The sequence below is a fragment of the Manis javanica genome, chromosome 8 (genome assembly GCF_040802235.1).
Source record: "Manis javanica isolate MJ-LG chromosome 8, MJ_LKY, whole genome shotgun sequence".
Lineage (NCBI taxonomy): Eukaryota > Metazoa > Chordata > Mammalia > Pholidota > Manidae > Manis > Manis javanica.
This window is the reverse complement of record NC_133163.1, coordinates 28,971,436-28,987,696: the sequence shown is the minus strand read 5'-3', so window position 1 is coordinate 28,987,696 and position 16,261 is coordinate 28,971,436. Positions and strand designations below refer to the sequence as shown.

The window sequence follows — 16,261 nt, the reverse complement described above, 5'->3', positions numbered from 1 at the left end:
TGTTGGGGGTCACAGGGGAGCAGTGTTGGTACCCTGTTGTGTGAGGTTTATTCTTTTCTCCAGGTATATGCAGTCTGGTGCAGCCATCTTTCCTATTGCTCTTCAGGATTAATTGTATTAATTATATTTTTATATTATATGAGATTTTAGGAGGAAGCCTCTGTCTCACCTCTCACGCCACCATCTTTAATCCAATTGACAATGCTTTTGAAATTTTAAAAAGTGAAATAGGGAAAGGGAATCCGGAGAGCAGGGTTGGTGCAAGCTTGCTGTATTAATAGTGTGGTCAGAGGAGCCTCACTCAGAAGCTTTGAGCAAAGATCTGAAGGCAGTTGGGAGTTAGCACCATGTGGGTACTTGGGGGAGAAGCTGAGTGAGCTGGGGGGCTGGGGATGCCAGTTGATGTGGAGTCGAGTGAGCCACTGTAAGGACTTTGAGCAGATTTGACTTAACCGGCATTTGTAAAGGCTCTATCTGCCACGTGGAGAACCCACCATAGAAAGGCAAGAATGTAAGCAGGGAGACCAGTTAGGCGTCAGGGAGGAAGTTGGTGGCCCAGCCCTGGGCAGGAGCAGTGGAGGTGGTGAGAAGCACTGGGTCTGGGACATATTCCATGTTTGGAAGGTAGAGTTGAACAGATTTCCTGACAGATTGAATGTGAAGTGTGAGAGGAAGAGAGGATTCGAGTGTCACTCTGAAGTTGGGGGCTGAGCAGCTATAAGGATACAGTTGCCTTTAGCTGAGATGGCAAGGACCACGAATCTGGTATGGAAATGGGGCAGGAGTCCATCTTTGTGCTGTCAGGCAGCTGGTCTTTATGGGTTGTAAAGGTCCATTTATTGCACTCATATTTAGTGAGTAGTTACTGTGTGGTGGACACTTAGCTCGGTGAGGGGAACTTAGAGATGGGAAAGATGCAATGCATTTTTACAGGTGGCTTACGTATTGTGAGAGGAACAGATACCTGGACAGGCAACAGCAGTTCAGCATGACAAGCAGTTTGATAGAGATGCATATGTGTGGGCTGTGGGACTCTACTCTCTGGAGCTGCTCAGCCCCTGGAGCAATGTTGGGGGTCACAGGGGAGTGGTGTTGGTACCCTGTTCTGTGAGGTTTATTCTTTTCTCCAGGTGTATGCAGTCTGGCGCAGCCATCTTTCCTTATGGGGGAGTGGGTGTGGGCAGTAACATCTGAGCAGGGCCCTAAAGGAGGAGTTGGAGATAGGCAGGCCATGAGTGGTGAGCAAAGGAGCAGCATGTGCAGAGGTCCAGGGAGAGGCTGGGGGCATCAACTTGACCTTTCATATGCCTTGTTAAGAGTCCCGGAATTCATTAAAATGATGTCCCCTTCTCCCACTTGGCTGGAGCGTTGGAATTTATTTGGAGGAGGTGCCATTTCCTAAGAGAATCTAAATGTTTATGTTTTTGTACTACCTTTAAACATCATTCTATTGTAATTTCAAAATTCTGGTGCCCTATTGCAAAACTCCAGATACCCTACTCAGTTCTGACTCCTCCTGGAATCTCCAGGCAATTTACTGATAGGAAAAGTAAGATGTTTGAGTTTGAAGGTTATGAAGTAGAGGTCAGGGAACTGAGAAGCCAATATATTCAGTGCATCCTCCACATGGATAATGATGGCACCAGGATAAGGGCAGGATTTGGGCTGCAGAAGATTGTGATCCAGGCGCCAAGTCTTCATGAATGAGGAGGCGTTAACAAAAACAGAAATGACAGGCCAGAAGAGGAGTAGAGAGGAACCTCATAGAACATACACACCTCCAATAATGAGAAATTTTTACAAGAGGAAAAGAAGAAACATCATGAAAGGCAGCCGAGAGCAAGGCCAACATCTGCTTTCCCTCTTCACCTAAAATCAGATGGTAGAATGCGGGCAGTGGCACAAGGGCAAAGGGCAGTGAGTAAAGACCAAGAGGTAAAGGGATCCTCCTGAGCTTAGGTAAAGGCTACCTAGGGACTTTTTTCACCAATGGAGCCAAAGAACTGATGTTCCAAATGTGTGCATGGGGGATGCTAAGGGAAGGGGAAGCTCAAGGCAGCATGGAGAGAGACAGAAATAATGGGGCTTGGATTTACCCCCTGACTAAAGATGCAGGGGAATTAGCTGGACTTGACATTCTAAAAGCTCAAGCTACAGGTACTCTCTCATATTCATATTTGTGGGATGGATGGATAAATGGAAAAATGGGAGGATTGTTTCTCTCTGGAGGATTCAACCTCACCTGGAGTTGCAGTGTTTCCAAGAGAACTCTAGCAGTATTTGTTAGCTCCCAGGCCCTCACCACATGTTGGGTAGTAGAGGTCTGGCCGCTTGAACATCCTCAGCTCTGGCTGGATCAATCCATTACTGGGGTGTGCAGACATTCCCTGCAGAGTTCCCTCTCCATGGTCAAGTATTTCCTGTTGTCCTGTTATGATGGCTCCTGGAGCTGCCAATTAAAGTCCATGTAGCCTTTGAAGTGCATGCTTACTGCAGCAAGTAGGAAACAGATCTTATCTCTGATTTGAAAGTGGAAAACCTGATGGGAAAAGCGTGTGCCACTTTCAGCCCCTTAGAAATAAGGATGGTATTGGTATTGGTAAAAAGGAGTCCACTCTTTCCAAACTTTGTCCTAGATCACTGGTGGCCAACTTGACTAGGGTTTTTTCAAATGCAGGTGGCTGGGCCCCACTTCTGGAGTTTGATTCCACAAGACTCGGGTGGGCCTGAGAATGTGCATTTCTAACAAGTTCCCAGGTGATACAGAAGCTGCTGGGACCACACTTTGAGAAACACCACCCTGCGTGGTTTAAATTAGGCTCTCTTAACTTCATGAGTGGCATTGAAGGCCCCAGGTACATCCTTGAGAAATGAAAGGGAGTCAGTGATTGGTTAAAACCTTCTGTTGGGGTTACTGGCTGGTTTTTGAAAATCAGCCTGTTCCTGCTGAGGAGTTTGGAGAAGTGTGTAAAGGAGAATACAGGAATGGCTCAGGATGAGAGGGAGGTGGAAGCTGGCCCTGAGAGAGAGACTGGAGATGAGGGTGGTGGGGCATTAGAGGACAGTTATCGGGACTCGGATGTGTGTTTTTAGAGATGGTGTTACCATGTGCTCATCTTGCTTCTTGGTGTACACAGAGGCATGGGGCACAGGTAGCCCACAGAGGCCTTGTCCATATGGGTTACACAACCCATAATAAGAATTAAGAAAGATTAGAGCAGTGTTAAAAGGCAAATGTCCATGCAACCTAAAGAAAATCCAAAATACATATAATTCTAAAACTTCATGAAGGGGATCCAAGGACCTAGACAACATTTCTTTAAAGTAGCCTTTTCCCTTCTCCCATATTCTCCTCTCACATGCGCTGGCTCTTCTGTACCATCTCTTCTCCACCATTTCCACCCTAAACAAAACCTAAAACCCTTCCAGTCGTTCCTTAAGCTTGTGTCTGTTTTTTCCCTTCTGCTGTCTTCCCGGTTCATATTCTGACGGGGTCAGACCGGAATCCTCATCAGCAGGCAGGGGTGGGAAAGACAGCAAAGGCACGGGCTCACTTGAGTTTTCTGCACAGACCTTGGTGTGTGCACCCCAAGCACAGCCTCCGGCTGGGACACCCTACCCCTTACTCAGCAAAACTACACCCCCCCCCTCTGAGGTACACAGCCCTTCCCTCTCAGCCCCAGCATGGGTCTGGCACCTGCAAAACTGCCATCATCACTTTCTCAAATCACTCTGAAGGCTAGGAGTTTTTTATTTTGAGGGGGGTGCTTTGTTTGTTTTTTGTTTTTTTGCTGGCCAGAGTGTGAGTGTGTGATTAAGCATCTTTGTGAGGTAGAGTCACTTACTCTGTGATCTTCTACCTCATTTGTTTCATCTTGTCTCCCCATATGCTGCTTACTCATGGGTATTCTTTCTAGGACAAGAACCACAGCTTTAAACCCTTACAGGAGCTAGTGTCTACAGTCTGCAGGTCCCAGAAAATAGTATCCAATCAAAAGACCCCGGTTCTTTGTTCTGCCCTGCTTAATTCTCACTCTGCTAGTCATTCTCTTCTACCTGATTATCAGGGAGAAGCCCTAGTGACAGCTTGAATGCTGTGTATACAAGTGTTGCGTCGTGCATGCCACAAACATGTATTCAGCACTTAGCCTACATATTGCTACTGGGTACTGTAGAAAGGAATTAGGGGAGAAAGCCCATGTGTGTTAGGGTCTTGCAGTCCAGTTGGAAAGAATGGAAACAACAAAGCCAGGTGTTAGGATTTTCATGAAGAGAAAGTGCCTGCTCTTTGCAGGAGCTAAAATCTTCAGAAGGGACTGTGAACCATCTGCTCCAGAGTCACCCCAGGGATTGTGAGAAAAATGCAGGTTTCAGGGCTTATCACATGCCTTCTGAGGATGGGGCCCCCAAACCTGCAGTATTAACCATCACCAAGTTGTTTTTGCCCTTTATGTTCAATACCATTGCTTCTCCACTGTGTGAGAGAAGGTACAAGAAGGCGCTGGGCTGGAGAGACTGTTGTTACCATGATTCTGAATTTTTAATTTATATCACCTCCTCCCTCCATCGGGATTTAAGCAGCTCTACTCCCCTGAATTCTTGCTAGGCTTGATTATTGTATCTGTCCCTCCCATTTCTATTTGATCCTTGACTCCTGAATGCTGGTTTGTCTATGACCTTCTGCTCTGGTTTTTATCACTGTTTTCTGTATTTCTCCATTTTCTGTAGTTTTGCATTATCTGTTCTGACTCTGGTTTGCTCTTGAATGTGGCCTTAGCAATCCTGGAGCTCTCTTCTCGCTTTGCATCCTGGGTGAGCAGCCTGCTCTGTGTAATCATTACAAGACAACAAAAAAGTAACATTCATGTGCCCTTGCTAGGACAACCCAGAATCTGGAGAGGGGTTCTGTGGGATAGGGTCTTTCATGGAAATGGTAGTCATTGAAGAAATCCCCCTTGATGTCCTCTATGGGATGTGGGCGCTGGGCATTCCAAGTGGAGGGAGCCACGAGAACAAAGGCTTGAGGGCAAGAAATCCCAGATCCACTGAAGAACTAGCAGTGTCTAGTCAGGGGCTGACGTGGTGTATGAAGCTGCAGAGGTGGAGTGAGGTCATGTCATGGGGCAGCATGAATGACTTGCTAAGCAATTGGCATCTGTATTCTTTGTAATTAATTCGGCTCTTAATATAGTCAAGATACTTGGGTTAAGAAATGTGGCACAAGTTACTATACCTCCCCGAAAAGACTACAAACTCCTTGAGAGCAGAAGCTTCACTTTGCTTCAGTCCGAATTAATCTCTCTGTAGTCTAGCATTCCCAATGTGACATTTCTTACGTACTGTATAGTATTATAAAGAGCTTTGTTTTAGCTCTTTGAATTCCATAGTATCACCTTCCAAAGTTCCTGTCACTCACTGCCAGGCCACCAAGTCATAGGTGTAAGGACGGCTGTGTAGGCAAACGTCTGCCTGCTTCTCCAAATGGCAGTCCGAGAAATCTTTCTGCTTTCCTTCCCTGAAAACCTAACCCTGACCTTGGCCTGGGGATTTTCTTGTTCTGAGCTTTGGGAAAGAGAAAGCACAGAGGACATTTGTCATTTGTTTTGTCTCATCGGCATCTGATTGCTTTACTTTAATTATAAAATTCCCAGCTATTAGTGTCGCTGGGGACAGAGACCACTCCCAGCTATGGAAGATGGAAATGCTACATATTCTCTTGCCCAACTCCAGGGACAGCCAGGACAAAGAATGTAATCAGATGTGCCCCGGCCAGACTTTGATTCAGAAGCCAGAGTTTTCAAGGACAGAAGCCCTTTCTCCTCTCACCAGAGTAATGTCTTCATACCTTCCTGGGGCGAAGACATGTCCCAAGCAATGGGCAGCTCTGAGCTACTTTCGTGGCTACAGTGCATAAGGAAAAAAAACAGTGGAGAAGATAAGACATCCAGGAGTAAAGCTAGTGAAAAGGAGACCTGGCATCATTTGCCTTAACCAGATGGCTGTCAGAAGCCCGATCTGTATTAGTCTGTGTCCGAAAACACTATTCCTTCCTTAGTACAGTGACTTTACAGTGCATCCCTGATAATCCCCCTGGGTCCTTGTTCCTGTCCACCCCACCTTCCCAGGTGGACAGAACAGAACAAGAGTCATCTCACCCTGGTGAAAGCACCTCTGCTTCCATGGAGGGCCGATGAGTGAGAGCTGTGACCCTGGGAAATAAGCTAGGTGCGACCTCTGCTGGGGTTCTGGTCACTGTTTGCTTAAACTTTCTGTGACCCCAGGACCATACTTCCAGGAATAGCCACTTGATGCAAAGGAAATATTTAGCCACATCCTAGAATTGCAACCTAACATACCGGCAGCCAGTATGTCACTCTAGAAAGGGAGGGTCTTTCACCATTCTGAGCAGGACGATGAATAATCAGTCCCCGGTGATCACCATCTGATATAATGGAAGTTTTAGGTTATAAGTGATTGTCTCATTCTTTTATTTCACTGTGCACTTGCCGCTTGACCACACATAGCTTGACTGCCAAAGGAGCTGTTTTATAAGGTTGAGACTGAGTCAGATATGGTAGGTGGTTTCTGTGATGCAAAGAACTTACCACACTCTGCCTGTTTTCCGATGACCCATCCCCAGTAATGCTTATGAACAGATCCTAGGTTAAAACTAGAAATAACTTCCCTTTCCTAGGCAGCTGCCATGTTTCTTGGTTTGGTAAGGCTAGTCCAGGAAGCCAAGGAAAGCCTGCCTATACAAGTCTTGTAGGCAAGAGAACATCTTAAGTGGGATTTAGAGGAAGCTTGTATAAAATGATCGCCTCTAGCTTCCAAGTTCTGGCTTTGTTTGCCTCCTGATTGCACCCGCACTGCTCATCAACCCTTCCCTGGAATCACACAAAGTGATTGACTCTAAGCAATGACTCGGGAACCTCTCTCTGCCTCACTTTCTTCATCTGCAAAATGGGGATAATGACAGCCCCTGCTTCCTCAGGTTTGTATGCGTATAAATGAGTTAATACATGTAAAGTGCTTGGAATAGTGCCTGGCATCTAGTAAGCACAATATAAATGTTTGCTGATATGGTGTCCCATGATTCTGTGGCTTTTAATATGCTTCTCTCTCATCCTGAAATGCCATCCCCTTTCCTAGCTAATTCCAAGGTGTTCTTTCAGGTTCAGTTCAAGCACTGCTCCTCCAGCAAAGTGTTCCTGGTGGGTGTGATGTGGGTGCCCTTTTCCATACTCCCATTTTCCTGGAAATCTACCAGAGCACTCACTTCTCTGAAGGACAGTTGTTTGCTTACCTGTCCATCTTCCCCTGAGGTTGGGAGCCCCTTGAGCATAAGAACAAAATTGTATTGTGTTTTGTACCCCGCAGTTAACTTAATCCTAGGACATAGAAGGCTCTCATGTTGAATGAGTGGATGAAACAATCCTCAAGCCCATTAAGTTCACATGTTCACTAACTTGCTCAATCACTCCTTCATTCATTCAAAAAACAGATCTATTGAGCACCTAGGATGTACCAAGTATTTTTTACAAGTGCTTTTTGATGCTTCTGCAATTTCTGCAGCAGCCCTTGCATCCAGCTAGCACAAAGAGAGAGAGTAGATTTTGAGCTATATTACTCATAGCCTGTCTTTACCAGGAGAAATTTTGGAGACCAAAAGTCTTACTGATAACTGAGTGAGTTATTTCTCTCCAGTTCAAAGCCCCATTTTAGACTACAGACTTCACAGCTGGGCTCAGACAGTCCTACATGCCACAGCCTATCTGATTAGTAACTTTCAGCTAAAATAGGCATTAAAGAAAATGTTCTGCCAAAAGAATTGCTTGAATCCTTTTTGAATCTGTTGCCACAATGCTTCTGAAGCTTTTTACGGTACCTTCTCAGGTTTATTTCCTCAATATGGATTCTAAGTGTTGCCAGTTCTGCTTTGAAAACACTTCCCTGCTATCCTAGATGTAGGGACCTTTCCATTGCAGTAGCCATTAGCCCTCCCTGGCAGTCTGCTGTCACTGACCCAAGCATGCATTTTTTTCTTCCCTCCTTTTCTTCCCCATTTTTGGCTGAAGCACACTGTTGCCCAGAATTATAGACTATTTCCTAACTTCTCTTATAGCTAAGTGTGGCCATTGACTGAGTTCTGGCCAAATATATGTGTATTACTTTCCTATTGTAGCTACAACAAATTACCACAAATTTAGTGGCTTACAACAATGCAATACAAATTAATTATAATCCTGGAAATCAGAAGTCTGAAATGGGTGTTACAGGGCTAAAATCAAGGTCATGGCAGAACTACATTCCCCTGGAGACTCTAAGGCAGAATTGGTTTCCTTGCTTTTTCCAGCTTCTAGAAGTTGCCTGCATTCCTTGGTTCATGGTCCTTTCCTCTATCTTCAAAGCCAGCAGCTAGCTAGCGCTGCTCCCCACCCCACTTCCCTCCCCACATCTCCCTTCCTCCCCCCTCCCCACGTCCCTCTCTCTCACACACATACCCCTACTCTGCTTGTCATCACATCTTCTCTCTCTGACACTTCTAATTCTCTCTTATAAAGACCCTTGTGACTGCATTTGTCCTACCTGATAATCCAAAATAATCTCTCCATCTTGAGGGCCTTAATTTAATTGCATCTGCAAAGTCCCTTTTGCCGTATAAAATAGATATTTACAGTCCTGGGGATTTTAGGACATAGACATCTTTAGGAGGCCATTATTCCATGCGTCACAATGTGTGAGTATGCGACTTCAGACAAAGTGCCTTAGGGAGATGTCTCAACTGGGAAAGACAATCTTTAGCTCTTCTGTTTGTCCTTCCTCCTCATGCCTGGAACTGGGGTTTTGTCTCTGCTGCATCAGACATTTTGAACCATAAAGTGACCTTGGGGGTGGAAGCCAAGCCCTAAGAGGGGAAGAGAAACATTACAGCATGGATTTCTGAGGACCCCATGGAGCCACCTCCAGACTTCATTTACCAAATATACTGGGTGTATTGTATCTTGTTTAAGCTACTGTTAATGGGTTTTTTCATTTTTCTGGAATGTGCAGCTAAACCTAATCGCAATCCTTCAAAACTATATGCAACTCTTTTTTTTTTTTTTTTTTAGTATTCTGGACATTTTTTTTGGTATTGTTAATGTACAATTACTTGAACAACATTATGGTTACTAGACTCTCCCTATTATCAAGTCTCCCCCACATACCCCATTACAGTCACTGTCCATCAGCATAGTAAGATGCTATAGAATCATTATTTGTCTTCTCTGTATATACTGCCTTTCCCATGTCCCCCCTGCCCACATTATGTGTGCTAATCCTAATGCCCCAATTTCCCCCTTATCCCTCCCTTCCCACCCATCCTCCCCAGTCCCTTTCACACAACTCTTTTCTTAATAAACTCCAAGTCTGGGTTACTCAATCTACACCCCCCTCCACACCCCCGTCAGCATGGATATGGCCATTGCTAAGAAAGTGTTTTAGGAAAATGGACAGTGTTTTTATCATGTATTGATCAGACACCAGCTTTTAGGTCTGCTTGTCAGCTAAACCATACAACTTCATTATTAATCTGGGCTTTTAACATTCTTTTAGAGCCCTGACCATACTGGACTACAATTTCACCAGGATAATCAGAGTGTGCAGGAATGAGCTACTGACAGATCAAGTTCTAGTCCTGAATAACTGGAAATAAGTCCATGTGTTGACCCCTTCTTCTTTAACAAACATAGATAATCTGCAGTAGCAAAAAGCAAGAAAACTTTCCACAGTGAGGATCTGGCCTGTTTTACTATCAAGATTCAGAAGTAACCCTAAGAAGTATCAACTTCATCAAAATGAACATCTAGAAGAAAAAACAGCATAGTTATAAGCTACACTCAAATGCAAATCATTGATTTTAGCCAACATTCCTTAAAATATTCATCAGATGTTTATTGAAAATCTGTAATATGCCCTCTGCAGTGAGTCAGGGAGGCTGAGCTGGGGGTGGAGGCGGGGTGGGGGTGGGAGGGGACTCTGTCCTTAAGGACCCCTATATGCACAGGTGGAGAAATAGGCCAAGAAATGAGTGCAACAGACCTTCTTGTTTTGTTTTATTGTTTCCAGGACTCATAAGCTAAAATCTGTGATCACTTAGGGGAACTATGCTCTACTAGGGCTTCCATATACAGCTCTCTCCCCATTCATTATTTGGCTCCAGTTGTATTCTCTCTATTAATTGTAGCATTATCTTTAATATTAACTGCCCCAAATCGAATCCACTGTGGAAGTAGCCAGCGCTTGGGGCATGGGCGATGATGAGGAAATGGGACTGGAAAGAACACACTCAGATGGGTTTTGTATTTACTCTGTCCTGTTCCTAGTTACAGGGTTTCTCCTTTGGGAATATTCTCAGCATCATCTGAACAAAAGCCAGTTTCTCTCTATCTGGAGATGATCGGTAGGAAATGAGGACCGTCCGTCAGAAGGATGTCTGGCTCCTGATGACCTTCCACCCTTCCACTCCAGAGTCTTCTAACATGGGTGGATCTGGAGCTTGACGCTGCCTCACAGGCTGAGTGGCTGTGTCTGCTCCAAAGCCGAGTTCCCACAGCAGGGCACTGCTTGGCGCAAGCCATCTCCAGAGTCGCACAAGATGTTTTCAGGGAGTCTGCTGTAATTTAATGATAGAAAAGGCAGAGAACAAGTTTAAACTTGCCATAAATCAGAAGAGGACACAAATTCCTTAGATGTCCCGTTGGCTTGGTCACTGGGCAGAGCCGTCAGGGGCTATAAATTGTGGTAAGTTGATTTTTTCCCTGAACGGAGACATGAGCAGGAAAAGGGAGATGGTACGAACAGCAGGTTCCAGGAGGGCCTGGCAGAGGGTCCAATGTTTGAGCTCATTTTTCTTGCCGTCTCCTGAGGGAGGCAATGGAGAGCCGTGCTCGCAGGATAAGTCACAGAAATGAGAAGTCCAGGCATTCAGGGTGGTGGAAGGCGCTCCAGATCGAGGACTGACTTGGGTCTCCCGCCAGCTGTGCCACATCCAAGGCCAGGGCTTGGTTCCAGCGCCTCTCCTTTCATCTACATTTTCTCCTTGTGTGACTTGTCCAGCCTCACTGTTCGAGATGTGTTCCTACACACAGTGGTTCTCAGATAGTAGCCCCAGCCTGCTCTCCCTCAAGAATGCAGATTATGTCCAGTGGCCCATTTGACACCTACATTTGGATGGCTGCTCTCTGTCTCTCTCTCTTTTTCTCTGTCTCTCTCTCCCCCTCAGATCATTGAGATTTGGCCTATGCTCAGTATTACTTAGGTTTCTGACAGATAAAAGCAGTTCTTTCCTCAAAATTTGTCCTGGGCCTAAGCTTCTCTTTGTCATTTTTCAGGATTTTAGAGTAAGGGACATATTACAGAAACAATTAGATGTCTATGAAATATGAGTGAGTGTGTGTGTGAGGGTATTGTGAGTGTGTGAGAGTGTGTGTGTGAGCGTTGTGTGTGTATGCGAGGTTGTATGTTGCAGGTGTGTATGGAGTGGGTGTGAATGTGAGTGTATGTGAGCTTGAGGGTGTGGCTCTGCCTCGGCATGGGTGTGGAGGGCCATGGACGGCTGTGCATGCAGAATCTGTGCTGACGGGACAGGCAGTCTCTGGGCCCATGGTGAGCAGTGGGGGTGGGGAGGGCAGCCTGTCTATCAGGAGGTGAGGGAGAGCTGGACTGAGAGACTCAGCAGGTGGAGAAGAGGAAGCAGCCCTGCAGGCCTCAGGGATTCTCCCCCCTCCCCTCAGGGCCCCCCTACATGTGGCCATATTATTCATCTGAGAACCTGGCCTGCAAAAAAGGCAGGTGTGATGATCTGAATTGTAGACTCAAAGCCCCCCTCGGTCTCAAGTGGCTGGCTCCATTTTTCTCTCGAGCTCTGCAGAGCCAGGCCCTGATCCCTTATCTAAGTACAGAAGAAGGAAAGGAGTCAGGGACTTGAGGAGGAAGAGGGGGGCAGTGTGGTAGGTGCCCCCGAGCAATGAGCAGCATCCTGCTGCCTCCTGGCTACCAGGAGCCCTCGCCCGCCCTCAGTAGGTCAGGACACATGGGTCTCTGACCAGCTCCTGTCACTCCTGCCACTGCTTCTGGCTGGTCATTGTCAATTTCCACCCGCAGACAGCCCAGCTCTCTGCCCTTGGCATTCAGGGCTGTCAATCCAGATGGGATCAAGGGGCAGGGGTACTAGGGAAGCAAGAAGGCAGTGGACCCAGAGAAGCCCAAAGGGGAAGGCCCTACCCTGAAAGATGGGGAGTTGGGGAATCAATGGGGGTGCCCCCATCCTGCAGAGAGCCTTCTGGCTTTAATGGGGCCTCAGTGAAGGCAGCTGGGTTTCAGGGCTGCAGCCTGACCCACCAGTTCATCACCTGCCTGAGGCTCACTGCAGGCAGGGTTCACAGCCATGCTGGCAGCGGCCATGAGGCCCAGGCTGAGAAGAGGGATGGAGGGGAAGGCCGGCTACCTAATGCTGGGAAAACGTGCGGTCGTTCCTCAGCAACTCTGCCATCATTTCTCTTTAGCTCTTAAGCCTGGTTCTCTTCCTGAGTCCTGCCTGAATCTCAGCCCCTGGTGTCTGGCTCAGTGCCTTGCACACAGTGCTCTGCTGGAGAGTCCTGGTGACTTCTGCCCTTCTGGGACTCTCTCCCCTCTCACAGGGACCTGCTGTTCTGCCCCCCTTGACCTCAGTGTAAACGTCAGATGTCACATGATGCCTTTAGTGTGGTTGCTCCAGATCATTTGCTATGCACTGGAGGACACAGGGCTGAACGTTTTACAAGTTATTGTCCTCATGTCTACCCACTCATACTTGATGTTATCATATCTTGTAGGAACTAAAGCTTAGAAAGGGCAAAACACATTCCTAAGGTCGCAGAGCTGGTGGGAGGAGGAACGCGGATTCACATCTTGGAGTCGTGGACGCCGCATCCTCTGTTTCCCTCTGATCCTCCTCAGCACCTCCTTCTCTGTGAACCTTTTCCTGATGCTCAGTCAGCTGGAATTACACACTCCCATCTGTGGCCCCAATGCACCCCACACGTTCTCCAGTCAGAGCCCTTACAGCACACTTTTTGTTTAAAGACAGAGCCATCTTATTCATCACTGCAGGTAAATGAGTGAAATGTTGCAGTCATGATAACAGCAGTAATAATAATGATAAAGTCAGTCCTACCTGATCATTTGCTATATGCTGGAGGACACAGGGCTGAACCTTTTACAAGCTATTGTCCTCATGTCTACCCACTCAGACTTGATTTTATCATATTTTGTAGGAACTAAAGCTGAGAAAGGGCAAAACACATCCCTAAGGTCACAGAGCTGGTGGGAGGAGGAACGCAGATTCACACCCAGGCCGCGCCTCCTGCCTGTTCCTGCGGGAGATGCCTTGTGCTGCCGCTGGGTAGAGAGGGAGAGACCTCAGAGTACCTTGTGAGTCTCCTGATGTTTTGCCTTAAAAACTGGACATTGATCTAAAAGTAAATCTTCTACTGATAGACCCCAGACGGTGGGCTCCTCTCTCCAAATGAGGTGGGGAACTTGAAAGAGCCATGCCAGAACAAGCAACCTAGGCCTGGGAAGGATGGGGGAAAGGGCATGATTCCAAGTTAGGGAATCTTTGCCCAGGAGATCAGCTCCCGATTCCAGTGTGGGCAGATGGAGGGTGTGTGTACTGGCTGCAGGAGAAAAGTGATGGATGGTGTGCCACTCAGTGTCTTTCTCCATTTCCCCATTTCAATACTCAGAATCTGAGGTAGGTGCTCTGATGGCCCCATCTTGCAGGTGGGTAAACTGGGCCTCCAAGTGATTGCATAAATTATCCAAGGTGATGTGCTACACCACAGAGCCAGGACTTGAACCCAGGTGTGCCCTGGTGACAGAGGCTTAATTCGTTCCACCTAGCTAGAGCTTCTTCTCTGACAAAGGCTCCGGGGGTCTGAGCTCAAATAACTGAAACGCCAGTAAAATCTTTGCCCAAGCCCCCGTGTGTCCCGGACTCTGCCTGAAACCTGGCTGTGCACGCCTCGCCCATTCCAGGATGATGGCGCATGCTCAGCATACTTGCAGACCTTAAGCCTTACAGCATGCTGTGGAAGCGTGGCAGCTCTTGACTCTCTCCTGCTTCCCTCAAGAAAGCCTTGGCCCACATGTTAATTTAAATATAAAGTGTTCATGAACCAAGTTTCAGATTCAAATTTGCACAAAGGAGATGACCATTAGACGCACTGGAAGCCAATAAAGCCCCTGATGCCTTCCAGCTACTGAGTCCCCTCCAGCCCTCCCGGGACATTCAGCAGCCCTCAGAACATTTATAATGCTATCTGATGGGTGCCACTGGACGCCTGGCATTAACTCACTTCTCCCCCAAAGCCACACATCTGCTTGTTTTTCATATCTGTCTTTGTATTGAGGGGAAGGCAGTCATCAATGGCAGCCACCCTCGGGGTACAGAGGCCACACCCACAGGGCCACAATCATCCATTCCCCTGCCCGGAGGCCCAATCAAGGTAGCTACAATCAGCCTTCCCTCTTAATAAACTGATTGTTGAGCTAAATCCAAGCACTCTCCACCTCGCCCTGGACGCTTTTGATTGACAAAACTAATCTCTCCTCCACCCCCATGTCTGCCGTTGTCCACATCCTCTTGCAAATCATGTACTCGGCTGCTGACGATTAGATATAAGACTTGGGATTCGGACGCAGGAGGGTTATGAGGTTGTGAATCAATCGTGGGGCTTGGGTGAGATAAACGGGGGTGGGGGGGGCGCATCTCAGACACCTCGCCACAACCCTCAGTGTCTCCAGATTGATTTATGAGTTGGTAATAACCTCTCTTGGTTTCCTGCCCCCTATGACATTTCATAACGCACAGGGAAGCTTTAAATTTCAGAGAAAGAGGAAGCGCAGGGTGTGAGCAGGCCAGGCTGGGACTGGAGGGGAGAAGGCTCACCAGGAGTCTCCCTGAGCTGGTCTTTCCTGTATCTTTCCTGCTGTGTGGGCCTTGGGTCCCTGAGGGGTGTGGTTGCCACAGGCCCATGGAAGCCAACAAACTGATGTGCCTGGCGTAGTGGAAAACCCCAGGGAGGTGGCCCTGGCAGACCCTGGTTTAGAACTAGGTAGGCCATGGTGCTCGGGTATCACTGGTTTCAAAATTATATTTGATGTGTCTGGATTAATTCCTCCAGCTTGCTCAAAACTAAGTCAGACTGTGCAGAAGCCTACCAATTAAGAAGGGAGAATCATACACTGAATCAAAGTGCATCAGAAGTTGTTTTGAACTGCAGTCCGGAAGCTAGTGGAGCAAGCAGCAGGGACAGGTGGAGGTGAGAAGCAGGTGGAGTCTGTGAGCCCCAAAGAGAGCTGAGCTTTCCCTTTCCTTCTCCTGACTGTCCATCAGGTGACAGCCAGCTTGCACAAGAAAAGGAGATGGCTTTGAACTGCTGACAAATAATTTTTAAAGCATTCATTTGTTGAGATTTCTTTTTACAAAAAAAGATGTGACTCTTGAAAGATAACAATGTTGATAATCAAAAAACCCAAACTTTTCATCTAAAGCAGTGGTTGCAAAATGCACATGCAAGGGTGGAGCTGACTTGTGACGATGTTTTCATGGGCCACAAAAAATTGAAACTTTTAAAATGTAGTGAATATGTACATATGAATTGTATGTATTATATGATGTATATTTGAATGTAACTACTGATCCATAAGCATTTATTAAACTGCAATTCCATGCCAGGTCCTTGGTTGGTTAGAACTGTGTAACAGAGCCCAGCTTTCTCAGAGCTACAATTTAGCGAGTGTTATATGTTGAACTGTGCTTTCCCAAAAATTCATATGTTGAAGTTCCAACCTTCAATACCTCAGAATGTGGCCTTATTGAGACATAGGGTCATTGCAGATGTAATTAGTCAAGATGAACTAGTGAGGGTGGTCCTTAATACAATGTGACTGTATCCTTATAAAAAGGGGAAATTGGGCACAGAGGCGTGCACATGGGGAGAATGCCAGGTGAAGTGGAAGCAGAGATCTGGGTGATGTTTCTACAAGCCAAGGAACACCAAAGACTGCCAGCAACCGCCCTAAGCAAGGGGAAAGGCATGAATGGAGTCTCCCTCACTGCGCTTAGCTGAACCAACCTCATGACACCTTGATCTCAGACTTCTGGCCTGTAGAGCTATGAGACAATAAATTTCTGTGGTGTAAGGCACTCAGTTTGTGTGAAAACTAATAGTAA

At 46.8% G+C, this 16,261-nt stretch overlaps 1 protein-coding gene across 3 annotated transcripts in view; it reads left to right on the top strand.

Moving 5' to 3' along the window:
* Positions 1-16,261, top strand: part of RGS6 (regulator of G protein signaling 6) — a 530,176-nt gene that overhangs the window by 416,355 nt on the left and 97,560 nt on the right. The gene's annotated exons all lie outside the window — the stretch shown is intronic.